Source organism: Cicer arietinum, chromosome 1 (assembly GCF_000331145.2).
Source record: "Cicer arietinum cultivar CDC Frontier isolate Library 1 chromosome 1, Cicar.CDCFrontier_v2.0, whole genome shotgun sequence".
Classification (NCBI taxonomy): domain Eukaryota; kingdom Viridiplantae; phylum Streptophyta; class Magnoliopsida; order Fabales; family Fabaceae; genus Cicer; species Cicer arietinum.
The window spans coordinates 32,835,748-32,840,242 of NC_021160.2; positions in this window are offsets into that span (position 1 = coordinate 32,835,748).

Below are 4,495 nucleotides of genomic sequence, written 5' to 3' on the forward strand. Positions count from 1 at the left end.
AAAGATGTCTCTTTCTACACTCTTTGGAAAACTCCAAGAACACGAAATCGAACTTGGAAGGTTAGAACAAAATGAAATTCAAGAAAAGAAGACCAAAAACATTGCTCTAAAGACCGAATCAAAAGAACAAATAAAAGACAAAAATTCAGATGAAGATGAAAATATTACGTTCCTTGTTAAGAAATTTGGTAAGTTTCTTAAAAATGACATAACTTTCAAAAGGAAAAGTTTTAGGAAGAAAGATAGTTCTACTTCAAATCAAAACTTCACTTGCTTTGAATGCGGAAAACAATGACATATCAAGGTAGATTTTCCAAACCTTATTAATAAAAATGCCACCAAAAAGGAAGACTTCAAGAAGGCATACATAGCTTGGGAAGACAACGAAGTGAGTTCATCTTCAGAAACAGAAAGTGAAGAATGCGCTAATGTTGCATTGATGGCATCACATCAATCAGATAACAAAGAAGAGGTTAGTAACATAGACTCCCTTCATCATCATAAAACTAATAGCGAGTTGATTCTAGAATATAATGAGGCTCAAAACGCCATCAAGGAACTACTTATTGAATGCAAAAATTTGTTCAAACTAGTGTCAACACAAAAGAGACAAATCTCAAGTCTTCAAGAAAAAGTTGACACTATGGAAAAGAATTCTGAAAAAACTTGTTAGAAGACCTACAAAGGTTTTTAAAGAAACAACAATACCAAATTTTCTCCCCCTTTTGACATGATCAAAAAAAGGAAAAATATAGAAACATACAATATCAAGCATATAAACACAATTAAAGGAAAAAATATCACACTTTGGAATAAAAAGAGAATGACATAATAAAGGATGGAGTCATGTTCAATAAAGTACATCAAAACGACCGAATTGGTAAGTGAAACCAAACTAAAATACGTAAACATCCTAACAGAAAAATATTACACAAGCAAACAAGCAAATAAACTTCTAGCATCAAACTAGTCAAAATGCGTTGGAATGTGGAAATGATCAATTTTGTCAGATAAACTACTAATGTTTTGGGATAATGTGTCATAGTTGCGAGCAATAGTAGTTTCGATGTTGTGGAAGCGAGTGTCGATAGAAGTGGTCAGATTTTGGAATTGAGTTTGGAAGAAGGTTTGGAAAGAATCAAGGCGAGCCATGAGCATTTGATTGGAGATATAATCATTATCAGAGGTTGTTTCTTGTCATTCATCATCAGATTTCTCACATATCTCACGTTTTCTCTCAAACCCATTTGTCACCAAAACCTCTTTTCTCACCATGGATGCCCACAAACGAGGACCAAGAACCAAGCATGCAGCAGTAGGTCCCTCAAGAAAACGAACAAGGAATCCCAACATCACGGATTTATCCCGGCTTCTACACACATCGGAAGAAATTGATCATTTTCGCACATTCTACTCTGACAAGCGACTTATCATTCCAAAATATGGTACTTTAAACTCTTTCTCTGCCTTTAAATTTCCCGAGTTGCTCAAAGCACAACATGTTGAAGAGTTTATAGGCCACAAAGGTTCTGTTTATCCTGACTTAGTTAGGGTTTTTTATTACAATCTCATCCAAGATAGAAAAAGTCTTCGTGGTTTTACCCGAAAGGCTCAAATCCAAAATTTCTTCACTTGAAGAGTATAAAGATCTTTTTAAGATAAACTTAATAGAGCTTACAAATTCTCTTCAAGCTCGAGAGTATAGAAGACTTCTTCGACAAGAGGAAGTAGTAGAATCAGCCTTAAAAGCCACCTATGTACTTCAAAATCGACTTCCTTCAAGGGACATAGAGGGGATGACACCTATTTAGGTTTGGTGAGGCATCAAGCCTTCTATCAATCATCTAAGGGCGTTTGGTTCACTGTGCTACACTCATATATCATAAGTGAAAAGTGAAGTAACAATGTCGATTTACAAGAAAGGGGAGTTTGAATTGTAAATATGCCTTTTAAAAATTCCTGTTAAAACTTAAGAGAATAACTCAAGAATGATCTTGGTTACGAAACAGAAAACGGAGAACGTTCTTGGTTTATGTTATAAAACAGAGAACGTTCTTTAATTAGCAGAAAATCAGTTTATATTTTATCTCAAATGATTAATGCAGTATAATAAAGAAGGAGAAAGGAAAGAGAATACCACACAAAGATTTATCCTGGTTCACCCAACGTGGGTTACGTCCAGTCCTCACATTGTGAGATTTTCCACTAAGTGTTTAAAATGAAGAACCTTCTTAATCTTACAACACCTAGAATAAATCAACCTTGATCTATTTCTTTCTTAATTACTTTCCACCCAGAAAGCAATCACAACACCTATCTAACCTTGATAGGAAGCAATCTTAAACAAACTATAAAGAAACTCTTATAGTTTGAGTTTTTACAAATGATTGAATTTGACATAATCTGATATTGCTCAACTCTTGTTTGAGAATAGATTCTTTACAGAGTATCTAATGACAATTTCGCAGCTGATATATGAATGAGCAGCAGTGGCTGTTTCGCGAATTGCAGAAAGTGATGTTTCCTCTGTTTTGCAGAATTTCAAGCTTAAGTGTGATTGTATAATGTTGATTACTTGGCACTTGAATTTCTTGCAGAGAACTGAGATAATGGCCTTCTATTTATAGGCTGGAGATGTACGAAATAGCTGTTGGAGAGGCCATGCTTTTTTGACTAAAACATTATTTTTAGAATAAAAATAATGCTGCTTTGAAAACAGCTTTTTGACTTATGATGATTTAGCATTGAAAGCATTTATGTCCTTTCTTTGACATTTCTTCATTGATCTTGGATGGTACATTATCTGCCCTGAGTCTTGAGTGTAACTAGAGAATGTTGGAGAAGATTAGAAACGAATTGCAGACTGAAACAGAGAGAATGCAAAGCTGCTGTTGATGTGCAGAAAACGGAGAATGATTAACGTTCTTGGTTTTATCAGTTTGAACTTTCTTGAGCTTCAATAATCATTCTGGAGTTCCCGTTTTGAATGTTCTGTATTTCCTTTGTTCTTGTCTTGTCATATACCCAGTTTGATCAAGTTTTCTTGACATTTGAATTTTGGAGTTCTTAAGCCGTCATGACTTTTGTCCATGTTTAAACTCTTTGATCTTTGCGATCAAATATCCTTTTTGAGTCTGGATTATTTGTACTTGTTCCTTGCCATGTACTTGTTAGATATGAATGATTTCCAGAGCAGATTCTTTGTTAACGATGTAGATAAACTTTGAACAACATGCTGTGATAGATAGTTCGGTGAAGCTGAAGATCATTCTCTGTTTATGATGCAGAATGATCTTGTTGTCTTTTCTTGTATTTGCTTGATTCTGCTCTTAATTAAAACCACTCAAGAACACAAGTTAAATTAACATAACATTTAGAATCATAATTAACATTCTTAATTAACCTTTGTTTATTTTCATCAAAACTTTAAAATAGAGAGTTTGTCTCAACAATCTCCCCCTTTTTGATGATGACAAACATGTTAATTTAGATTTTAATTTGATTCTAATATAAAGAGCTGTAACAGCTCCCCCTCAATTTGTGCATTTGTTAATTCAACATAAAATAAAATATTTGAATGCAATCAGAAAGAGTTTCATTAAAGATAACAAAAGTTCATTAATTTTGGCAAAGATACAATAAAAGAGGCATAACAACAACAAGAGAGCAGTAACAGAATAAAAGAAAATCTAACTTAATTCTCCCCCTTTGTCATCCAAAAAGACACAAGGGATAGACCTAAGATGCTAGGGAGGGAGAAGATCCTTCGGAGGAGGAGGATTTTCCAGCAGAAGGGATCTGAGAAGGAGGGGGCACCGGATGAGGAGGCGGAGGTGGAATTCCCAGCTTGGGAGCAAGATGATCAGCCATCCAAGTTCTGAGTAGAGCAGTCTCTTGATCATGCTGAATTTGTCTTGTCATGATGATCTGGAGAGCGGCCATGATATCAGAGTTTGAGGGTGCAACTAAGGTGTCAGTGGAGGGAATGTGAGCGAAGGGTTGAGAAGAGGTAGCGACAACTGTGTTGGAGGGAATAGGCATGGCAGATAAGGATGGAAGAGAGGCAAAAGAAGATGAAATAGATGGTAGAGGGCCAACAGATGAGGTAGAGTGGTCAGCAGGAGCGGGAAAGTTCAAAAACTGACTTATGCCAAAAATGGAGGAACTGGTTTTCTGTGGTGAAACAAATAGTGGAGACATGGTAGACAGAAGAGGATTAGATAAGAAAGTACTAAAGTCATGTGTAGGGCAGTGAGGTGGTTGAGAAAAAGAGGGAATATGTGAAGGGATAGCGCCAGATGTTTGAGCAAAAAGAGTGGGATGTGATGGGATATGTTCTGGAGAACGTTCTGGAGGGGGTGGAGAACGTTCTGGTGTAGGAGTTTTGTCTGAGATTGCATTGGGATCAGTAGAAGGAGAAGAAAAAGAAATAGAATTTCTGGAAGGTCGTCTTCCGGATGATCTCTTCCTTTTGAGAGAGATGGGACAGGATGGA